Source organism: Perca fluviatilis, chromosome 4 (genome assembly GCF_010015445.1).
Source record: "Perca fluviatilis chromosome 4, GENO_Pfluv_1.0, whole genome shotgun sequence".
NCBI classification, from domain to species: Eukaryota; Metazoa; Chordata; class Actinopteri; order Perciformes; family Percidae; genus Perca; species Perca fluviatilis.
In genome coordinates, this window is record NC_053115.1 from 20,032,490 (window position 1) to 20,058,422 (window position 25,933).

Here is a 25,933-nt window from a genome sequence, read left to right on the forward strand (position 1 = left end):
GCCCTAATGGCAAAGCACTTAGCTAGCCAGCTGCAGTCTGGCAGTCAGGATCAAATTAAATAAACGCAAACTCCAGCAGATCCTCACTGCTGGGTAAACATCTTGTATCTCCACAATGTTAACTCCTTTGGAACTAACACAAGCAGCCATATTCACAGCTTGGTGACAACACATTTGTGATTTAATCCAACGGGTTACTAAAAGTTATCCTAAACCAAACATGCCGGCTAATTTTGGTTACCTATAAAAGGACCATATTCCCCTAGTTTAAGTGCCAGTAGGAATTACATCATTTTTAATCAGAAACAGCAATATATCAAGCGCTTTTACTGGGGGGTTACCAGAATGAAATAAGGTAAGACCAATTATAACAGACACAGACCACACAAAAACAAGTAAGAGAAATGGGTTTGTAATGTTTGGAAAATAGGGGCATCCAGAGGCAGAACAACAGATGCTTGGACCGCTGACAGAAACGTACTTGGGAGATTAGTCTGCTACCCCTGAAAGAACTATGAAGGCTGACTCAGCGGCCCAGGCTCTATAGAATCTGTAGTCTACAACAGAGCACCACCCGAGGGATTACCACTTATCCTGCTGCCCTAAAACACTGCAAGACCCACTTTCACATCATAAAAACATTTTGTATAGTTATTCTGAAAAAAAAACAGGAAAAGCCTGTTGGTGCCTGAATATTTTTAAGCAATTAGGGTCTTTTTAAAGCTTAAATTAAATGCTGCAATTATTCAAGGTTGTATGTCTATTTAATTGCACTTACTTTGAGGTACTATAAACTCACTTATTTAATCAATCATTCACTCAAGTAATTACACACACACTTTAAACCCTTCTTACATGATGATATGATGCAATGCATGCAAAGTACGGGGTGTTCTAGGGGATCTTTGACCTCCTAATTAACACCACTGAAGACGTTAACATCAGATTTTTCTATTTAATTATACTGTAAAATGTATTTTCATGTTTAAACATTAGAGGTGAAGAGTAATGACAGGCAGCTGATGTAGCCCATATTGGTGCTGCAGGTACCGGCACTGGCTGTAAAATCTGCAAACTATAAAGGTAATGTAAGCAAAATAACGCATTGGAGAACAAAGTTTGTAAGAGGTTGAATTCAACTTCCTGTTGTTTTCTCAGCCATGCCTGAGATTAGTGCTCTCATTAACAGCAGTCTGTTAATGAACTCATTGGTTTTTCAGCATACATCTGACATCAAACATGCTGACCTTTAGAAAGTTTCTCAGGGCTTTTGTTTCACTTCTTGTGTGGTTCAAAACATGAGTATTAAAATATATTTATCTTTTTTAATTAAATCACCAAAGCCCTTCTCAGGCCTGAGTAATATGCCAACCATAAAGTAGATTGATATCACAGATTATTGAATAAAAACCAGAGTCTAGTCCAACATTATCTAGTAAAACATAGATGTAAAACTGTGTGTCACACAGAGAGAACTGATATAATCACAATTTTTGAATAAGGCTGCAACAAATCTCTGGGGAAGAAAGTATAGCATAATGGTCAACCATACCACGTAAAGAGATTTTTATTAGTGTGCATTTCATGTCAACTAGACCGAAAACGTCTGAAATATGCTGTTTTTGTTTCAATGTTGAGAAGCAGTGGTTCATTGTGTTTGTTCCATACTGCATGATGTGTCTAGTTGGTTTTCATTTGCCGAAGTGAAACAACCAGATGTAACCATTTCTTCTGAAGTGCGCAAGTGTGACTTTCATTCCAGTTACAGAGATTACTATTTACAAATGAAGACTTTGCAGTGAGATAAAGCTAGCTTGACTATCTGCATCAATTGTTGTATTTATTGGTCTAGTAGTGTGAGCATAATTACAACCAAAAATCTGTGAAGCAATGCTTTCTTACGTGTCATTAAACAACTGGGGACACCCTATACTTATTTTTGATTTTCAGCCATTGAATGAGACACATACTACACAGTTCGACAACAAAGTGCAAGTAATGATATGCACTAAAAAAAGTAAATGATAGAGGTACTGTAAAAACAAAACACGTGTGGCCACGTCAGTCTCCTGCAGGGCCACTGCTATTTGTGGGCTGATCAGTTGGGTCTGTTCACAGTGAGCAAGTCATTGTTTGTATTTACCATGTATTAAGTTAAGTAATCATCGTGACCTTTTAGTCACTAGCCAGGATGTTTGAGATTCAATCCCCACACACGACAGCACCCACGTCAATTAGATCAAACCTGATTGAAATCAGCACATCGCCTGATTCTGAAGTCTCGTGATTGAATGTTTATAAACCAAATATTCTCATATTTGCCAAAGTAACAATCTCTTGATTTGGTATGAAATATTATGTCTGTGGAGTTGATGTGTTGATGTGCAGCAATTAGGAAAAGAAAACACTGGCGTTCATACGATCTGTCTCTGTCGAGCTGAAGGCTGGGCAGGCAGCCAGAGGCAGTTTCCCTCCACCGGCCCACTGAGCAGGCAAACCTGGCCCCAGAAGCTTAGACCATGCCAACGGAGCACTCTGACGAGATTGCCTGGTATCTTATTTTGGCCGCCCTCTGAGGGATAAGGGATCCTGCTTAGTTTCAAACAACACTTTAAACTACTTCTCAAAGTGAAATGTGAAGGTGAAGCCTGCATACTCCATCATGATGCAACAAAAGGACATCTTATTAAATATTTTTTGATGAGTAAGACAGGTGGCTCAATCATTTTAGTTTTGTTTCTATGAGGTAGTCTGCAATTCAACAGTCAATGCATGCACACACACTTGCACACAAAGGAATTAGTCACCCCTCGGTTCTAAATGAGGCTCAGACCTGAGTCCAATAATCACATGAGTATTTACGCACATGAACATATCAACACATTTGCAAATACACACACAGTTACACACACCGTGACACACACCATTTCAGAGGGCTTTTTCTCAAGGTGGAAGAAGCCATTAATGGAATCTTATTAAACCATAAAACAAGAGCAAAGTTTTCTCCGCTCCATTGACGGACTACAAACCCCTGACTCTTTTAAGCAATGCATTTTTCAAGTCGATTTAAAAACCATGTCAAATATGTTTTTAAATCAATATTCATTCCCTTAATGTGTGGTAGTGCTCTCTGGGTCTGCCTCTCTCTGGAAGATTCATGGCTCTCTCTGGGACATTACAGGCAGAGCCTTCTCTACTCTGAGCTTAAACGAAACGCAAAAGACAAAGAAAGAGATCAATAAGACTCATGCTGCTTCATGTGGGGATTCCAAAATATATATTTATTTGTATTTGTATAAGGTCCACCTTTGTTTTTGTAAACCCTTTGCAGGAAAAAAGGAGTAGAGGGAGTATTTTTCAGGGAAAAAAAACTTTCCAATAACTTCCATTAGACAGTCCTGCATTCTCCCTCTGTATTTGAAATCATTCGAATGCACTGTATTATGATGTAGTCCCTGCTACTACAATCATCAAAGAGCCTCATTAGGAAATACACTGCTTAATTACCTCCTCAACGCATAGAGCCAGCAAACCATTGACAAATTAAGTCAACCACTGTGGTTCAAAATGTATGAAAATAACGCACGCAGAGTTGCGGTGCAGACGGAGCAAACTATGTTGCCTCGGCAATGCCAGTAAATTTGTCTTAAGTGTGGTTACAGTTTTCAAAACTTCACGCAGACAGTGTTTGCTGCAATATAATATAATGGCGAGATCGCGATGCAGTTAACTTTACACTTCCGAGACAGACAGGCACAACAACATTCTCTATGCCCTGGCGACTGACTGACAGGCTGGAGGTTGTAGGGCAAGGCAACTTTATTTACATACATTTCAGCAGCGAGGCAATTCAAAGTGCTTTATATAACATTAAAGAGCAATTAAAAGTGGTCATGAAAATAAAACCGGCTAAAATGGAATAATATACAAATACAAGAATAAAAGTGCAGTGTAAGAAATTAATAATTATTAGATTTTTTATGTTGTAGGGGTGGGAGGGGAGAGGGGGGTGTTTTATTTTGTGTAGTATGTAAAATGTTCTAAATAAAATAACAAAATGTTCTAAGTAAATTTTTTTGTTATTATAAAGGGAAAGTACCGTAAAAAGGTACGGTTGGGTACCGGCACCAAATTTCAGGTACTGGTATCAGTAAAAATGTGAACGGTAACCAACCCTACTCGTCACTTTTAAATCGTTTGTGTGGCAGCATTTTGGATTCCCGGTGGAAACGCCGCAGTTATTAGGTCTGAGGAGGTTAGTTATACAGGAGAGAAGCCATTTGAGTTCGTGGCAAAACCTTTCACAGTGCTCGTTTTTCATTTTTTGACTTTCGATTGAATAAAAGTCATATTTCGTAATTTACGTCATACATTTTATTAAAAATAGAGTTAAAATCTCGTCTCGTCTTGTGAAGCCAATATTGTGTACCGTTTCGTCTCGTGAGCTGAGTGTCTCGTCACACCCCTAATGGATTCTGTTACACATTACCTTCTATGCTGTTTGCCAGAGGACAGAAAATAAAACCAAACAGGGCTAGGCAATAATTCAACCTGGCTATTCATCATCTCTCAATATAACTTTGTGCCAAAAGTTCCATATTGAGATACTGTTTTGTGGTTCATAGTTCTATCTGAATGAATAAGATTCAATTTAACCAAAATCTTTCCCAGCATATTATGTTGAATATGTGACAATGTTGAGATTTTGTTGTACTAAAAACACACAATCTGAACAATTTCCCTCAAACTTTTTAAATAGTTTAAAAAAATGTTGTATCACACTGTACTGATGTCAACATGTCAAGCTTTGATAGTTATTGTTCTGAATTGTCTTTCGATACTCAGGTGATTTAAGTGGTGCAGTCCTGCTTTGCCCAATTGAGACAGCTAACCAAGACAAGGTCATTTTTTTCCTCTACAGACTTAGAAAATGTCATCCATGCTTTTATCGCTTCAAGACTTGATTTTTGCAACGCACTTTATTTTGGTATCAGCAGGCAAAACATCCAAAGACTGCAGTTGATACAAAACGCTGTTGCCAGGCTTATAACTCGCACTAAGAGAAGTGATCACATCACACCAATCCCTGCTGCTCTTCACTGGTGACCTGTGAGTTTTAGAATTGATTTTAAGATTATAAAATCTCAACTTGTCAACAAAGGTGACCAGATTTAGCTGTCTGGGCCCCTCAGCTGTGGAACTCCCTGTCTGAGAATCTCAGGCTGGCAAACTTAGTAATCTTCCTTAACATCTCTTCTTAAGACTCACTTTGATTTTATGTCTTTTTCTTAACCAATGCTATTTGTATCTTAAGTTCTAAGTTCTGGATCTTATTTACCTTTCTCTTTTATTGTAAAGCACATCATACTTTTGTTTTTAAAAGGTGCAATATAAATAAAGCTATTATTATTATTATTATTATTATTATGTCCACGTTACACACCACTACATTTACGTAAGTCTAACCGATGACAGATCAGTATCGTATACCTGAGCTGGCATGTGCTCCCTAAGTGTAAATGGGCATAACAGCAGTGTACTGTATCCACCTACACAGTTTGTCCTCCTCTCCAATGACCTATGTCTATTGTATATTGTGTACTGCCACATAAACAGCAATGGTATCAGTTTCTCTGTCATTTTGTATGGGAAACACTATGTTTTCCTGAGGAAAGATGGACTCTACATGGACTAATAAAAATACAAAGAGAGACCAATAAAGATAGATAGCACTGTAGGGTGCTCATCTCTATGACAGGCTGGCCATTAAAAGCTCCTGTAACAGGCAGTTGAGGTCCCTGTCCATTCTGGGAGAAGATTGAACTGTGCTGTCAACCAGACAGAGCTCCAGCCCAGAAAGTAGCAGCCGGCCAATGTGCATTAGGTTGGAGGAGCGCTGGGTGCAGACTGACAGCACGTGGTAATGCTGGCCACGATAGGCCTGAGGAGCTTTAAATCCCCTTTAGCTAGAGGTTGGAGATGAGTGACCATCATCACTGAAGGGCCATAAGCACATCAGCCTGCCTGAAATAATATTTGAGGGCTTTAGAGCTTGACTCACTCCAAGGTAATGGGGCAGCTGCAGGAGAAAAACCAATCACTGTGGCAGGAAACTTTACTCAGAATCATAGTGTTTGAGTTGAGGCAAACCACTTGTATGTGCTTGTAAAAGAAATAAACAGTAACAGTAAAAAATAAATAAATAAATAAATAACAGAAGTAATAAAGAAACAAGATTATTGTTTATAAAAATGTAAAACAATCTTGCTATTAAGAGCAAATTGTATCTAATCACATATTTTTTTGGTGTATATTACAGCAAACTTGCTATCCAACTACATCTAAGTATCACTGGAGATAAGTACTGTAGCTCAAACTGGTACTGGTGCGCAGTACTTAAGTAACTGCCTTTGCAGTGTATGTCCCCACAATAGAGCAAACATTCTAAAGGGAACAAGTCGAATACCCACCAATGTATTCATTTATTTACTTGTTTGATTGAAAGATTATGGGCACGGTTACAACCTATTTATATTATACACATGTCAGCTCTAAGTAGCATTTTACAATATAAAAAAGAACATACTCAAAACAGTAAAAAATAAATTGAAAAAAAGGGAATAAAAAAGATGCGACTGTTTTTGTAAAGAGAAATGATAATTCATGGATTGGAAAGGTTGTGGAGCAAATTAGCAGTGTTAATCAGTTATGCTGTTGGCTTGAGGCTGTGACGCCTGGACAGCTTTCTGTGTAGGCCTGTCATTCTCAGAGGAAAAGAGAAGAGGTGGCTCTGCAGAGTGCCACTGACGGCCAATCCAACCTTATGCTGCTAACGCTCACACAGGACACGACAGAAATAACTATGCCAATCGCGACCAATATGCTTGATCTGGCAGTCAGGACAGTGAAGTACACACTGAAAAATCACACACACACACACACACACACACACACACACACACACACACACACACACACACACACACACACACACACACACACAGTGAGGCATGCAAATGCACACGTGTGCAAACTCACATTCACGCCCTTTGTGCAGCTCATACATGTCACACATACTCACATTCTCATCATTAGCCATGATGACTGGTTCCAGTGTGCCAAGCTCTGAGTGTCACTGTAAACACACAGATGGGAAGACAGAGGGTGGCGAGACTCCAGAAAATCACTGTTAAAAAGTGCTTTGCAGATTCAGCTGGCTCCCAACACGTCAAGTCAAGTCAATCCCCATACTCAAAAAAATTCACAGCATAGGAATTTCAAAACCAACTTGCTTGGATTTTTTCAAAATATCCTCTTGTCATCAACGCAGCAGAGGAAAGTCAAAACCGTAAAAATGATAACAAATGAAAAAGATTTCCGTCTGCTTCTGCCACTTTGTATAAAGACTTATTTGTTGACTTTTTCGCTATGTTCGCTGGTAGTACTGATGTTCTTTGGTAGTGTTTATGTTATTGTCCCTTCGCCTGTGTCTCAGAGAGAGGACTGCTTATCTCTCTGTGAAGTCAACCACAATAGGCCGCGTCTGGCTGCTGCAGCGCGGAGGTTGACAGAGACAGATGTCACATCATTAAGGAATATTAGCGGGCTCTGCCGAGCAGACCCGGCTTCAACGGGCCCCGGGAAGAGTTCAATAAGAGAGAACACATAGGGAGCAGCAGCCCCTCAGAGGAGCTCGATAAGACACAACACACCAGAAGCCTCTCATAGCTCAATAGAACTGGAAGCCTCCAGAGGAGTCCAGTCAGACGCAGAAAAAGCAGAAACATTGACTGCTATTGTGAAGCTAGCGTCTCAGGGGAGGTTTTCCGTCCCAATGTGACAGAGGAGAAAAAGAGGCCCATCAGTGTGTCAGAAATGGACAACATGTATACAGCTAATCTGCCACCTTCTTTGATGGCATATACAGTACTCCCTCTGACTGTCTACCAGGGCTTGGCACTCCATCATGCCAACAGAAAAAAAATAATAAAGTCTGCCAAGTGATATCTAAGTGATATGTGATTGAATATCAGCCAAAGACAAGAAATCTGAAGCCTGATTTGCATTTTGCTTTTACAATATTTCCTTTAAAAAAATGCTATTCAGTGAATGCAACTGCACATGGACCGCTCAATTATCCAACCATAGCGTAGCAAACATTACTGGTGAAGTCTGCCAAGTTCTGGATTCATCCACATGTCGATGTATGGGGCTCTGCATTTAAAGTGTTTGGTGGATGGTGTCTTTCTTTTTTTTTTTGGTATTTTGAAAAACAAAGAGCAAAAGTGTTATGTGCTCTAACATAAGCTGCAATCGTCAACTCTGGTCTTTGACGCTATCAGAGTTAAGCTAACATTAGCAGCTCTGTCCTGCTCTTTACTGCATTTGGGGAAGTTTACACTCCAGCAACCACATCCAACGTTACCAGAGATAGTGTGATTGGTTAGCCCTCATCTGACATGCAACAATTACTATTGGGTGTAGAGGCTAATGAATGGTTAATTGATACTTACACACAACCATGTCAACTACTAGTTGGTAGGTCCTGTTAATTGTGAAATGACAGCTATTTACAGGCTGAGATATCCAAGACCCACAGATTAATGTTGCACATACAGTATCTACGGTTGATAAATAGAAAGTCAGTTAAATGTAAAAGAAACAGACATGATTCCAACAGGCAACACAGGGTGCCAGTGCCAAGGAACTCAGAGCGGGCTGCATCCGGGCACTCTTCATATAAAACAAAGGCTGGGCTAAATATTTACATACACCCTTTGGGGAGAGTTTGAGATTAGAGAGAGAAAGAAACAGAAAGATAACATGGAAGGGGGGAGGGGGGTAGAGTGGGTTGGCTTCTGTAACATTATCAGAGGGATTGTCAGCTGGTGATACAAACAGGTCTGAACAAAGAGAAACATTATTTACTCACACACAACCGCAACCATACACACGTGAACAAACACCCCACAGAGACAGGACTTTGCATACACTCAGCCTTGCCTAATCTCCTCGCTGAAATAGCGTTTTCACCTGCAGGTGCTGTACTGTCTCATTCAAATGTAATCAGTGTATTTAAACTTGCTGTCTTCACTGCTTCATTCCATCTTACCACCATCCTAAGTGATGTGATTATCATCTTCATCCAGAGCTCACTTGTGTCACATTATACAAGCTCTGAAGGCTGTTGGAAGGGCTTGTAATTGTAGTTTTAGTGATTGCCACGGCTTGGAGATTCGAAATCAAAGAGCCGTGACTGATTCATCATCGTAGTCCAGTTTAACTGACCAAGAGACAATGAAGATCCTTAGTAAAACTGACCTTGAACACCGCGTCTTCCATCATCATTCATCCACTTCAGCTCGCGAACGAGAAGATTAAAAAAAATTAAAATAAATCGGACTCTCCTAACAGATAAAGCATGCCAATATGACAGTGTGAGAGGGGATATTTGCTACGCCAAGCCACAGACGGCACAAACCAACAGGCAAACAAGACCAGCTGGACAGATGGAGCCCACAGCGATCTTTTAACTGCCCAGTTTGGTATATATTCATTAATTAGCCCTGTCAGCAGAACCAAAGGGTCATGCAGAAGTGGTGTGTGATCGCAGGATAGAATAGTGAAAACCAGCCAGCCAGTTGGCAACTATCAAGACAGAAGGATTCATAGTAAGTGACTTGTTGGAGCGAGGAAGGATGAAGGGAATGTGGGGCAGCCTCTCCCCTGCTCCTCTCCTCCCTTCCATCCTCAGTCAGGGTATTTGTCTTTTAGACAGAGATAAACTGCAGCCTATTTATTAACTTGCTGATGGTAGGGAATTGTTTTTCCCTTCCACTAGGTTTTCTCAAAAAGACATCCGCAAAAATATCCTCCCTATAATTCTTCCCTACACTATTTCTCTTATTTTCTTGACTTCCTCAACCCCCCCCCCACACCCCATTTTCAATACTTTATGTAGCTCTAAAACAGCCTGTATATTGTCACAGTAATGTCTCAGGCAGGGGCTGCTGTTTATCAAAAAATACAATCATCTGAATTTCTTCTCCCATCCCCTCGCATTAAGTCACAACAGTAGCAAAATAACACGTGATGAGTGTGCGTCTATGTTTGTACGAGTGTAAAGATGGAGGAAAAGGTGGAGAAGATGAGCTCAAGCTAGCAAGACCCTCTCTGTGTCGCTCATCAAGATCAGGAAATCAACTCAGCAGCCTCCCTGCTCAAAGTTTTCAAATGTAAACATCAGAGTGAACACAGAGGAAAAGGTAAGGATGGATATCAGCTACGACCTATGGGTGTGATCCCTTGCTGGTCCACGTATCAAGGAAGACCGTCTCTGCGTTAATCTCCATCTCTACATCAGAGGAGGCATCGAGGCAAGCGTTGAGGAATTTAACACCGACTTCAACCTCTCTGCTGGGCACAGTGCTGTGCAGGTGACAGACGTTAAGCTGTGTGGCCTCCGTGCCACTGTGCCTGCGTCGGTTTCCAGCGGGATGCTGGGAGCTGTGGTGTCCGTTCCCCCGAGACTTGGCTGGATCCTGGAGTGCTGGTACCATTCAACCGCGTGACTCTTTTTCTGTGTGCCAATCTGACGGCCACATTTTGCTTCATAATGAATCATGCGCAAGTTGAAGGAGCTGATGGAATAGCATTTCACTGGAATTGTACGATTTTATGTGACAAATACAAATGAATTGATTGTGGGCATGTACATAATTTCTAGGGGATATGTGCTTCTTGTTTCTGTACCTAAAATACCTCTAATGTGTGAAACTGTGCACATTATGTTTTGTTATATGCAGGAATTTGTCTTTGCATGGTTGTGTTGTCTTGTGTGTGTGTGTGTGTGTGTGTGTGTGTGTGTGTGTGTGTGTGTGTGTGTGTGTGTGTGTGTGTGTGTGTGTGTGTGTGTGTCAGTATTTGAGTGGGCCGTGGAGGTCCTCCTGCTGAGGAGACAGAGCCCCAGGGGGTTTCTCTCTCCGTAGCGTCTCCTCCACTTCCTCCTCATTTGACTAATTACTGCGCCACTTCCACGCTACTGATGAAGCCTGGCACATGTCCATCACCCTAACTGTGAGCTTGGCTTGTTTCAGTCTATTGATACAAATGGTTAGCAAAACACTATCTCATCCTGTGCTCTCTCCTAATTTTAAAAATGATATGCAAAAAAAAATAAGTTGTACAGTGCAGCCTCTTATTAATATTAAAGCTAAGACAGTGTTTTCAGTTCATTATGTTTTTAAATAAACAATATCCAATTGCATTAGTTTTGGTTTGCAGCTGACTGCTCACACTCCACATAATGTTGGTCCTAGGTCATGCATGCCAGAAAGTAAACGCACCGCTGCTCTTTCACGGCATCTGTCTGTCCTCTTCTGCAGCTCCTATCCTCTCATCTTTTACACAAACGTTACATCTGTCCCATTCTGCATATACTGCTGCTCCACACATCTGACCATCTCTGCCAAGCTTTAGCAACTACGTTTAAACCTAAACTATTTTCGTCTTTCTGTTTTCACTGTGTTTAAAATTATATATAAAAAAAAATACTGCTTCTCTGGCCGCCGTACTGCTCCGGTTAAATCAACCTGTTAACTCTGTAAATAAGACAAGTCATCTTAAATCTCCCCCGCCAAGTTCCCTCTTGTAAAACATCAGTAAATATGAAAAGAATAATGAGCTGAGAGTAAGCAACGTGCAGAGCCAGCCGAGCTTGGATCAGCTATAATTTGGAGAAGAGACTTCATGGAGGTATTAGAGCAGCAGAGGTCAATGAGGTGTTATTATATAATTCAAATGGGGGGAAATAGCGTGCTTAGGATGCACAGCAGAGGAATACAGGGCTCATTATCCAAACATACGACACTTTGTTTAACACAGCTGAACACTGGAAAAAAAAAAACTGTCCAAATTAACTTGTTCAAGATTTTCAATAATCTGTGTAATTTTCATGATTCTAAATTACATTCAGCAGATGCTTTTGTCCAAAGCAACTTACACGTTACTTACATTACTTTTTACCTGAAGTATCGCTAGCAATTTGGGGTTCAGTGTCTTGATCAAGAACACTTCAACATGTGGCCAGGAGAACCTTGGGAATCGGACCACCAACCTTACCATTAACGCTCCATCCATTCAAACGCCTAAACGACAACTTCCTACATCTAGCAGCAATCTGGCACATTTCTCTTGTTTCAAAAGAGCGATGTTTGTTTTGGAAAAATCCAGGAACAAAGAAATCTTTGCCAGGAACAAATGGAAATCTGTTAATGTAATTTTATATTTCAAGAAAAAGTTGTGGATGGCTAAAGATCAATTAACTTGCAAAGATGTGTTTTGCAGTGAACACATTTAAATAGCAGAATCACTCAATCTCTAGATAGTCTCAGTCTCTAAAGTAGCTCCCAAATTAAATATCAGATAAAAAAAATTTTAGCACTGGATTCTAGTGTAACATATCACTGGGGCGAGTTAAGGTTTGCGTCTGACTCTGCAGGCCAAGCAAATACCTGAGTGACAGTCGCTATGACAGCCATTTTGTTCTGGCCCACTTATCTCTGTCTTACCACAGGCACAACAGAGCAGAGAGGGAGAAATCCAAAGACAATTTAAACTCACAGTGCAGATTACATTTCAAACCTCCCAGACTGAATATTTAACCCTCTTGCCTTTCGATAAGCGATAGGGGGATTTTCACTGACTCAGGAACTCAATTTAACCTCCCCTCTGAGAGATGAGGCTGCCCAAATGTCCAATAGGCTTGCCCTTGGGGATGGCCGAACCCCTTCCTCCCACCTCCCCAATCTCTGACACTAACAGTGGCTGTCTGCTGGGCCTGATAGAGAACAACTCCATGCTAAGTCATTAAACACAGAGCGCAGCCTAATTACACACAGCCAGCCCCTCATGTCACCTGCCAACAGGGTCACTGCTCTTAAAAGTGACGACATTATTGGAACAGCTACACAAACCCTGGTTGAGAGATAAGGGACGGAGGGGACGTCTTCAGTAGGGTTGGGTACCGTTTGGATTGTTACGATTCCGATGCTGAACCGGTACTTTTAAAACGATTCCGATTCCTAAACTGATTCTTGAAAAACTGAAAAATGACATAAAAGAAAGGCTTTTTTATGGAGTTTTTTTAAAAAAAATTTTATTGAAAATTATTTAAATTTAACAATATATTAACGTTTTAAAGTACTTAAATATATAATAAGTAAACCTAAGTCATCTAACACACAACTACAATAATTTAACAAATAACACTATTAACAAGTAACAACAAAATAAATGATGTTGAGTTGGTATGCCAACCAGCTTCAAACTTTAGCAGTTCTTTTGCAGAAAAATTACCATATTTGCCTTCTCTGGCAAGATACTACACCTCTCCTGACTTATGGCATGTCCTGCACAGGAGAAAACTCTCTCAGATGGTGTCCAAGAGGTCTGTACACACCCAAGTATGAATTTGAAAGGGCAGACAATTTGGGAGGCTGTCCTGCCTCCCCCACCACCAGGCTACACGGTGTTGTCCTGAACGATAGACTAGCAGAGCAAGCGTAATATGTTTACTAGCGATCACGTGCAGTGAATGGTTAATATGCATTTACGTCCGTTTTGGTGAGCCCAGAGGGACTACAGAGAAAGTGTGATATTTGTACGTCCGTTTCGTAGTGTGTATAAAAAGCAGTCTATCAGCAGGGATTGTAAAGTGCATGTCGCAGAATAGCACAGACACGCACTTCACACCGCGAGCGGGCACGTGCACCACTCGGCAGAAAAGGGAGAAAGAAAAAAAGAGTCTGCCGCTGTCCGGAGCGTCAGAGGGAAAATATTTCAGTCGGAACCGAAATCAGGAACTGAAATTTGCGTTCTAATCCGGTCCAAATACTACTGTTTGCGTAGGAACCGGTTCCATAGTGGAACCGGGTTTCGGTACCAAACTCTAGTCTTCAGCGTGCTATGTGTATGCCTTTGCCCTCTAAAACCTTCCATACGTCCCCCCGCTAAAAGACTTCGACATTGGCTGCATCCTTTCCCTACAAAAACGTCCAGGCTCTCCGACAGGTTTTCAACGACACACCAAACTGGACAAGCTCTCAGTGGAAGGGGGATAGTTCTCCATATTGAACATCACAGGGACGCTTTTACAGCATGCCAATTCCTGCCAAACTGCCTGTTTCCATGGAAACGTAGCACTTTATGACCGATAACAGTGAACAACCTGGGAAGAAAAAAAAAGAGAGTTCAGAGCGAGGGAGAAAGAGAAAGAAAAAGACACTGACAGAGATGGAGAGAGAAAGACGGAGATCTTGTGGAACAAAAGAAGCAATTTAGTATTGGAGGACAGCGTGAAGCCTGATTATGTCGTCAGTGTAAATGATCATTAATTTCCTTCTGTCCAGCTGGGCCAGATTAATGCCTACCCATTCTGCACTGTAGAAAGAGAGCCAGGGATTAACCACTTCACTGTGCACCCCCGCAACAGCAACCATGGCCTTAATAAAATACTGAGCTTGGACCACACCAACACCCATGAATGGATAAAATAAAAAATAAAAACACTTTTCAGCAGCACAATATGTATTATAACTCAACTTATTTAACTCAACTTATAAATAAATAAAAAAAGTCAACAATCAACAAAGAATACAATAAAGTAACATGAGCATCATTGCAGTTTGACTAAAGCTCATGAACCGCACCTTCAAGCTACATGAACTACATTTATATTAACAGTTGAATTTAGTACTTAACTAACAATATGCATTAAATACGTATGCATGCCCGGGTCTGACATCTATGGCAAGGATGTGTTAACACGTCTGTGTAAAGCTGGACTCATATAACAATACAATTAATAAAAAAAACTATTTTCCGTTTGGAGGAAGTCTGTTGTTTATCCATCCAGTGGCAGAATAACAGGAACAACTGACAATAAAACACAATCCAACACAACAGCACCACAAACTACAGTACAACCACAAGAGGAAATGGAACACTTTAAAGATAATATATAGTGTGCAGGTCTGGAGGTTATTTGAATATAACATCTAATATTAAAATAATGTGTTTCTGTTCAGGAATGACATAAACAGAACATAAGTGATGTCATTTCTTTGTAAAATCTATTGTTTCAAACCAATGTTCAGCTCATCCATAAGTCCCTTCTCTATAGTTTTCATTCCTACAGTATAACTAGAACTAGAACTAGTGGGAATAAAATTATTGAGTGCACGGGCAACTGGAAATATTTAAGGCAGGCTTGTCCACAGGTTTAGCCATAAAAGCCCAGGCTAATGCCTTTCTGAGCGCGACTTTTAAATATTTGACTAAATAGGACAGTTGTGTGCAGCATATGTCAAACCCTCACTCCACAGACTCCAGGTCAGAGGTAAAATGCCCTGTGTGATCACAAATCAGATGAGAGCAAACACATTGCCAATGTGTGCTTTATTGTCTCTTTCTCAGTCACAGGTTTCCACATAACCGGGTCTGATCCCTCTCATCAGAACCAGCACGCTGTTTGACTTCTGAAAGCTCGCAATCCCACTCTTCTGAGCACGCCAATCTGATTATTCATAAAGTAAGCAATTACACATCCATTAAACCTGCAGATACAAAAACCGGTATCAACAAAAGTGTCACATGGATCAGGTTCATTACTGAGAACATGCACAACCTCTGTGAGACTAAACACATTCCAAAAATCATGGTTGACTGACAACCAGTTAAAACCCATTAACATTTCAGGTCCTTAACATCTGAGGACAAAATGTTTGCCAGAAACAAAAGTTGACCTCTAAAAGTTTGCAACAGCTTGAATGTTGAATAAACTTATTTCCAAAATACATACCTCCAATAACAACACAAAAAAACAACCAATACAAACATAAAATGCATGACAATCTTTTGATTTCCTTACAGACTGTTAAATACACTGTAGCCTTATAAACTTATACAATAATCAGACCTGAACAAACTGATAACTGACAATCTCTGATCAAAGTTCTAGGCCCATTGAAGTAATGCAAGTCATGACATTTTAAACAACATGTAGTATTAGACCTAACAAATGTAGTTAATGCAAACAATCATGAAAGGCAGCTTTAATGCTCTTAGTTTTAACATCGTTGGCTTTGTTTACTGCAATAAACATTTTCATAGTTGGCCATTTCCTCAAACTAGCAGAACCATGTTAACCAAAGAAATTACATTTGCTCATAAAAAAGGCCAAATAGACTAATGCAAAGAGCCAATACACTGTAGCAGTCTTATTAGCTTATGTACATATGTATTTTCCTTCCTTCAGATGACACTATTGTCCTCCACTACTTTCCAATAAGACTGATTGTAACCGATTACATTGTAAGTAAGTACTCATGTTGAGTGTTTACCTGTTTTATGAAGTGTGTAATTGAGTTTTCTGTGCCCTAACGTTAAACAGGTAATGATGGGCTCCTCCTTGCCTTCTTCTTGCTTCACTGCCTTCCCTCTTGCTACATTTATGGCATATAAACTTAAATGAGTCCTAACTTAAGCTTTACTTTGTGGACCTATCGACATTTTCATTGCATTCCACACTCACATGCATACAGATATATAGTAGGTTTGAAAAAACAAGTGTGGAATTGGAAAAATAGTTATAAACAAACTAGCATCGATCATTTATTAAAAATTCGGCACATTATCCAGTGAACCTGAAAAAAAAAATTATATATTAAGTGTTTACCAATCAGAGGCAAGCAGGACAAATGTGGCCTTGTCAGGAGAACAGAGGTACCAACCTCAAGCTTTTAGTTTCCTTTGCTAGCCAGACAATTCTCCAAAAAGCTCATACACACACTTCATGAGCCAATATTAATTGCCATATTTTTTTCAACAGAAACTCAGTTTTGATGGGACACCGTTTAGAACAACAAATTCACAGCACGAAGAGACAGCTTCAGTCCCCCGAAGTTGTGTGGGATAAAAAGAAGACAACATTCAAGAAAGAGCTGTCAATCAGCATTTGTACAAAGTGTGTGACTGTGCAACAATCAATCCCTTGAACATGCTGGGCGCTCTTTGAAAAGCTCTACAAACACACTACTAAAATAGAGATCAATGCAGGGCCTTGCTTACTATGTTATCATACAACACACACACACCACACACGCTGGGTCCTAACGACGGCTTTCTACTTGTAAAAAAAAAAAAAGTAAAAAAGCTTAGACACATTTAACACAACCTCTCAGAATCAAGGCTAAGACCCTGAGTAATGAGCATGTGGTTCTGTATACAGTATGTATCACGCCTGGAGGGTCTTTTATTTCACAGTAAAGCACTGCAATTACACTGCAGTAGAACTAAAAGGTTCTCTAAATTGTTCTACAAAAATCCCAATGTCAAAATAATCCACAGGTTGCCAAAGCTTCCCCTAGTCCCGAGTGGAAGATAATCAAGGTAATTTGCATAAAGTAACAGTGCCAGAGTGACTTACATAAATGTAAGAAAACATTTCTTACAGTGTTTATCATGAAGAAAATAAACAAAAATATTAAGCATGATATAAAGAAAATGGGACATTGTGATAAAACCAACCAGTATATTGAATGCTAGATGTTAGATGTAACCCCCGTAGCATGGCACGGAGCTGCAGAGACGTACTGATGAAAGATGTCCCTGCTTCAACATTTATGTCTCATATGTATGCTTGAGTGTTTGTGTGTTTCAGAAATATCTGAGGTAGAGGGGCTGTGAACCAGCCTGACTGATGGCTGAAAAGAATGATCCTCTTTAGAGCCAGAAAGTTTACGCTTTGGTGCATAAATTTGCGAAGCTACAGTACAAAGGAAAATGTTTCATAAAATTCTCCTTCAAGCTGTAAGTTTCAATTTCCACTTTAGTGAGTCTGTCACTGTGGTTTCTTTATGTCTGTTAGAAAAAAGCCAGACACAAGAGTCTAACCGTGGCTCTTACCTGAGTTGCATACTTTCTCCTCATTTATTAGATAATTTCTTCCGTACTGCAGGATAATGGGAATCTGAAAGTGGTCATTTAAACACAATGAAGAGGTAATATCAATGAGTTACATGTTTCAATGGGTCTCCAGTTCCAGACTAATTTGCACTTAAACAGATTCCAACTGCATCTCAGGTAGTAGTTTTAACAATCAAGAACAAATAACTGAAAAGTAGCTTTTAGCATGTTTTTGTTTGTCCATACCTGCTTGATTAATTGTTAATTATCTGGGGTTAATTGGGGTGATTCATTACTGCCTTCCCACTAATGCAATAAATGAAACTACGCAGAAATCCCTTTACACCCACCTTTACTTTTACTTTGCAAAAGGCACAAATAACCTCATGTACATTGTTTCTAGCATCAAATTTATATTTACTGTAACTTACCATAATTTGTTTTAAGTACAAGTACAGATACGATGGTCACCTAAGATACACAGAATTCATATTCAGTAACTGGACCTTCAATTGAACCCATCTGTTTATTTATTGTCAGTGACAAAAGCCATCAGTTGTTGACACTATGTATTGACCTATGTAGTCTAAAATAGTAAAGCTAACACTTACAAAGAAAAGTTTCATATTTCAAACCTAAATTGAATTATTTTTTCCTAAGCCATTGTCAGTAGGAGTTGTGTTTTTTTACTTCTACTGGCTTCATGGTATATGGTCACTGTTTGTAGTTTGGTTGTATTGCCAATCATTATCGTTAATTGCAACAATCATTATTACAATCGTTTATTGCTGTTGTTGTGACAACATTTCTCTTAGTGGAGTTTGTGGTTTCCTTGCTCTTAATCTGCTGCAGAAAGCCTAATAATGCAGAACTGAACTCCTTTTTTAGGACTAAATCTCACCCATTCACTCATTCTTTAACAGTGGCCACACTCATTTACTGTATGGGTGTGTGGTACCCTCCCAGTCATGTGGAGAGCAGGCACAGTCCTGCTTTCCTGGATTTTTATCATATTTAAATGCCGTCTGCTGACCTGTATATTTCTAGGCTTTATGTATACATACATAATTTAAGGTTTGGTCCGTCTGCCACTATTTAAAAAATTCAAACCAACAGGTTGTAGGCTAATTATTTCAACAGTATTTCACTTTTGAGTGTTCTATCCAGTTTCCATGGGTATATTTGTGTGTTTACCCATACGCCTGCAAGTAAGTGCAAAAGAAAAACAGTGGTAACCATATGAGTGACATCCATGCAAGAAACTAATCAAATTGGATTTGAACTGGATTCCTAATAGGTTTAAAAAAATGTCCCTACATCATTCTAAACAAGTAAAAACTGTGTGCTGACAAACTGATGCATACTTTTGGCACCTTTTCTGTGGGAGTTATATCTAGGTATGTCGTATACACAGAGAGAGAAGCGCACCGATGACCTCAGCCTTAGCTATCAACTCACACAGAGTCTGTAGAGTTGAGTCACACACAGAGCTGTGACTAAAAGCTGCTAATTTGAGTGCAGCAGTCCACTAGATACAGACTCTAGCTGTGTTAGACGCATGCCTTTGAGAGAATAGTCAACCATATCTTAATGGCATAAGAGCCATAGAAAAGAAAGTGACTAACCGCCTGTTTGAAAATAGACGTGTGTGGACAAGGTTATGGTAAAAAGGGAAGTTTTAAGAGTGGATCTATCCCACAGAGTAAGTGTGCAGTGTACATGTCTGCGTGTCAGGAGCTCATGTCGACTGGTCTTGTTGGTGGCGCTGAGGTGCTGAGTGGAGTCCCAGCAGAAGGCTTCACAACTCCACACATTTAACAGTAAATTTAACATTACAGACCCATTGAGGCCATGCAGGGTTAACACCATTGGCAGATACGAATACGTACAAACAATCCCCTAAGCCCCCTTCAGTGCCAATATATCCTCACAAATACACCACACTAGCGGGCAAAACAAAATGGATTTTTCATGTCACTACACATACACTATGTCTCCTTTATGATATGGCTGTAAGTGAATCTTTTTCTCACGTTCTCATGTGCACAGAAAAATACACCTAAGCTCCACACAGGCACACCCACACACCCACACACACACACACACACACACACACACACACACACACACACACACACACACGTTGCTACGCTCTTGGATCCTTGAGTTTGTTTTACATTATGAGGCTCAATCAGTCCTGGATGGACTATTTATCCTCCTCATTGGAAGCTAAATCCTATCTAATACAAACAGCTTTATCCCTTTTTCCCCACTCTGCAGACCTGTAACGTCATCTTTATTTGGAGCAGCTACAAACACGCACACAATGTACAAATGCACCAAGATCAGTTCAGCTGAGTGCAACTGAATAATTCATATGAGGAAAATTTACAACAAGCCTTCATTATGGGCATAGACAAATGTTCTTTTCTGTGTGGTACAAGAACTAGAGGACAGATCTAAAACTAAAATGCCACCGTATAAGCAATGATCCATTACCATTTTATTGACATGCAGAAATAAATTACATTCAAAATCAGTCTGATATTAACTCTGCAAGGCTATAAAGTAATTGCTTTCTACAGAACTCTAAAAACAGCACAAGGCATAAACTGATGAATGTTATTTGACAAACAGTTAACTTCAAGTCTCTATGTGGTAGGTTATGCCCTCCTTCAGATATCAGAATGATCTAGGGCTGTACCGAATAGTTTTGAAGATTCGAAGCTTCATTGATAACGTTGACATTCAAATTCTAAATCAACATTCCTTTTTTTGCATGTATATTCTATTTAAACCCAGTATTTCTGCACAGTTGCAGATGAAGATTAGGATACATTAATATAATATTCAGTGGTGACTGGGTAGAAATGTTTCCGACTCGTGTGACCCAAACAGAGGCGGCGTGGTGGTGTAGAGTGACTTTTCCACGAGGTAAGGCTACGAGCCTATACGTAGCTCTATGTATTTCGGCCGTTTTTGTATTTTTAAACATTAGTATTTTGAAAGTATTTCTCATGTCACAGAAACCGAGAGTGAATCTTGTGTCAACGGTCGCAGCGCTGCCTTGAAGTCAATTAGACAATGGTTATGGTTATGGTTATGGTTATGGTTATGGTTATGGTTAGGGTTAGGTACCTTGAAGTCAACGGTCGCAGCGCTGCCTGGAAGGAGACGTTGGGGGCTTAAAACACCATTGAGCGTAAATTACTTAAGTCATTACAAAAAAGATCATTTTAGGTTATGTATCTGCATTCACTTGGTTCTCAATCTTATTTTTATTTTAGGGTGATGACATCATAAAACATGACAACAGACATTCAAAGTTTCATTCAAAAACCTCAATAGAAGCTTTGAATGGAAAGAAATGACATTCGATACAGCCCTAGAATGATTTTGAATGATGGTTGGTAATGGCGGACTATTAGTGCCAATCATTAGCTCATTTTAAATTCTATTTGCAGAAAGGGACTCTTATTTGTAGTCAACATGATGACAGGGACATTGTGTCATTAACTTGATCGCTTGGGTGATTAAGTGCAAATCTATGTTACTTTCTCACAGCCATTCTCTTTATCCAGTAGAAAAATATTATGGACAATTTATAAATGCTGTCATTTCAATTGGGTGAAATGCGCTGTGGCTGAAAATATAAAATAAAATAACTTGTATATAAATAGTTTAAAATGGCTGAAGATCCACCCAGTAGTAACTGATGGTCCTACTGACAATTTATGAAGTATGTTTGGTTCCATATGTACAGTGTATCTAGTTTTAGAATTCCTGCCCTTTAAACTTCACTAACTTAATTTTCAAAGGAATCTCAACTTAAGGTCCACTTACAATACTAGCATGTTCCAGAGATTTCGACCACATCACGACACACATCTTTATCAGCTCAACTATTTTACTAAAGACATTCCACCATGTCACAGACAGGTGTAAACATTCCAGACATGACAAAAATATACCATTTCGAAACATGTACCATGCAAAAAAAGGCAGCAACCAAAGATTTGACCATCATGGACTCAGAAAGTGTATGCTAAATAACCATGTTAAAAGACTTCCTACCATAGTACTTACAGCAGAGTGCATATGTGTGGGTGCAGGTAACACAGTAGGATGAGGTACGGTCTCAGTGGATTACTGAACAACCTCTAGAGGAGACAATAAGAGGCTCTCAGGGCGAGGAGAGGGGAGAGGGGAGAGGGGAGAGGCCAGATTAATGAAATATGAATGTGTTTACTGAATAGCTGTTATTGCAGCCTACCAATGGTTGGGACATATTAAAAATACACAGTGCAGCTGATGGCTTCACCTACGCTGCAACAACCCCAGCCATCTTCAGACATCACTCTAATCAGCATACAACTCATCGCAATCACCCACAGAAAATTATCATCATCATACTCTTCATCACCGTTTCCATTCTCGCCATCGCCGCCTGTTCATCTACATCATTGCTTTTATCAATGCAACAGCACCGCGCCACTGCAGGAAATTGAAGTTGGCCAGATCAATAAATACAATATAAAATTAAATTAGCTGCCAGGATGAGGTGAAAATGTGAAAATGAGTGTTTGGAGGCAAAGGGAGAGGTAACACTATCCAGTCAAAACAATCAACAACAAAAAACTTTTGGACACACAAGCAAACAATACGGTGTGGCCACCGCAATCTGTCATGGTTTTAAAAGTGAGTTAAAAGAGGTGAGGCACACATGCTTTGATGTGTGTACCTGTGGGTGTGTGAGTGACAATGGCATCATTTCCACAGTGTCTAATCAAGGAGAAAAGGAGCCGGCATTTGCAAGGGGGGGGGGGGAGGGCTGTAATGGAAACACAATTGACCTGCTTTAATAAGAAAAACATGATACTGGCACTTTGCCCACACTTTCTCAGAGACACAGAACACCTTCACTTCACCTGCGACAACACGCAGCTCCACCACCTGCAAACAGATCCGAATGTATCTCTGCTCTTTTGAAGTTTTATCTTTTCTCAGTAAGGGATGGCGATTCGGTGCTTGCGTGGCAAAACTCCATCTGTTCATTTCAATATGAATGGGCATGTAAGTTTGGTGCTGCCGGAGCAGCAGAGATGTGAAATTGAGGATGGCATGCAGAGCGGCCCCGACACGCAGGGTTAATTCAAACCGCCTTTGATGTCTGGCTGTGTGTGAAATGAGCTGGTGGTCCAGAGTTCACATAAACACACGCCGGCGCACACATACACGGCGTGCACGCAATATATAGGTGTTGTAATCATCCCACTGAAAAACTCAAGAGACCACTTGTGTAGCCACATGAATCCAAACACACAGGAAATACCTCAGCTCATATCACATACTGTATAGCACTAAAACACCAATGAAAGCTCAACGTTACTGTGTCAGTGAGTCTTAAATCCATTGCACTCTTCAGGATTTAACTTCTGAGCATCCTCAAACATCCACTCACATGCTATCCACATCCACATGACAATGGAAGCTAAGCTGCCTGGAGGCAAAAACAGACTGCTGGCTTACACACACAATACCTACGTAAAGCAGGTACTGCAGCTATACAGCAATAATAGTCCGAATGAAATTTGAACATATCAGTTTGATTCTCAGTAGTCGGCAACTTTCATTAAAAAAAAAAGAATTCTCAAACAATTTTTAAGATTGATTTCAGCATTCCCAAAGGTCCACAGCCTTGTCATTAATGTGTTCATATTGCATTTAGCTTGAATTTAATTAGACTGACTGTGTCATTTACAAATACATGCTACGAGATGGTAATTATTGCTAGTGCTAACTTAAATGACGCTGTTAAAAAACTGAAACAATGAACCACCACATCTAAACTGGCAAAAGAAAAAAAAGTAAACAAGAAGTCAGTCTGAGTGCCAGAATTATTAATAAAAACATTCTGCACTTGGATTTCAGTTTACTGGACAAGCTGTTAAGTTAGAAGTCCGGCCAATTATACCTTACCACAGTTCCCATGAATATAAACAATGGGCTTATGTTAGCATTAATCATTGATTTGTTTTTGTGGTAGCATACTTTTAAACCTATTTGAAAGTGAAGCTATTATTAAAATAACAGCAGCATAAACAACATGCTGGATTGGGGAAAAGCTGTTCAAAGGTTTGATGAGTATCAAAAAGATTTTAGTTTTAGTTTGAAAAATGAAACTATAATGTTGGTTGGGGGAATGGAAATACTTTTCATTATCTTTCAATTTGACTGTGAAACACACACACACACACACACACACACACACACACACACACACACACACACACACACACACACACACACGGAAGGCAATGGTGTTCTTTTTGTCTGTAATCAGTCTAATGTGTGATGGTGTGAGTTTTAGCCCTTTTACTACATCCTGCTTTGAGCTCCATTCATATTTTATACTAGCCTGCATTTATTAGACTCTTACAGCTCTATAAGTTCTGATGGTCAAAAAAGTGCAACAGAATTACATGTCCTTGACTTTTTTTGTAAGACAGATGAAGACAGGAGCAGAGTTGTGATTGTATCAGTTCAAGCAATATGGCAAATTTGGCAAATTAATTGCTGTACATTTATGCATTTTGTGTGCAATGTAACTTCTCTAAATCCTGTTTATATGCCAGTCAAGGTTTTGAGTGAACCTAGAAGATGACTGGATTACTGTACGTTCACTGGCTATGTTTATTTCTGATAAAGAACAAGCTACTAATTTGTAATTTGGGGTATACAAACCACAGGACTTTGGAGTTCACATTCTGAGTCCTGCATGTGATTAGGTTTAGAAATCAATAGCACTGGTTAAGGTTAGGGAAGATCATGGTTTCTGTTAAATGTTAATAGTGATAAAAGAACACATCCTGTCTCGTGCTTAAACTCACTTTTGACTTTTTCAAAGATTAACCAAGACCAGGCAACCTTAACCAAGTGGTTAAGTGCTTAAACATTACCATGAAAACATTAATTATGCCTTAGTTGTGTTTTCTGATACTTTTAGTATGAACATTTTGCAGCAGGGCTGATACTTTAATTTCCTCATATTTATAAAATCGTAATTCAGTTGGCAATACATTTTTTCTCAAAACGAATTTGCTGTTGAAAATCTGTGGTATACAAATGTAATTTCTAGGAGACAAGGTTTCTATACTGAATGGATGAACTGTATGCGTTTGCAAATATATGTGTGCATGAATGCACATGCGTGAGTATATGTGTAACGCAGCAATTGTAGTGGTTGAGCACAAATCCTATCAAACAACGAAGCCCTGGGAAAAGGGCCAGAGGCAGAGATGAGAGTGAGTCCAGTTTGATGCCAAAGAAGAGGGTGGATAGACTGTGGAGGGAGGGGGAGCTTCTCTTCCAGGTTTTATGGAGAACAAGGCAGAAGACACTAGGATCTGCAGAATTAAAAAAGATGTAGGTAGCACTTCTGAAGAACCCCCTTTTAGATGGCAGTAGAGTTCTCCTGCCTACATGATAAAAAATGTAAAAGCTTTTCTAGGACTTCCATAGTACCTTGGCATTTGAGAACCACCCACTGCTGAGGCAAGCCAATTAAAGTTATTCAGAACGGTGACCAATCAACCACAGACTAGTGCAGGTGGAGGAGGAAGAGAAGAAGAGGAGGACAAAACCTCTGAGACTTGAGCACATCCAAACTCTCTCACATGCACAAACAGCCATAAAAGAAACAAATACATTTTGTTCACAATGGAAAATAAACGCCGAACCTACCACTTCACACACAGAGTGGCACTCCCTCTGCAGTGGAATAAATAAAGCACTTCACACCTGGAATTTTCTAGGGCATCACGCCACTCTACATTACCACTGCAACCCACTCAGGAAACTGTACCCGTTTTTCTCTGTTCTCTCTGTCAAGCACAGATAGTACCAAAGACACGTCATGCACTCTCTGAAACATCAAACAGAAGACGGCTGAAAATTGCACAAGCATGCG

At 39.8% G+C, this 25,933-nt stretch overlaps 1 protein-coding gene across 2 annotated transcripts in view; it reads right to left on the reverse strand.

Moving 5' to 3' along the window:
- cacna2d2a (calcium channel, voltage-dependent, alpha 2/delta subunit 2a) overlaps positions 1-25,933 on the reverse strand; it is a 146,577-nt gene that overhangs the window by 105,775 nt on the left and 14,869 nt on the right. The window lies entirely within an intron of this gene.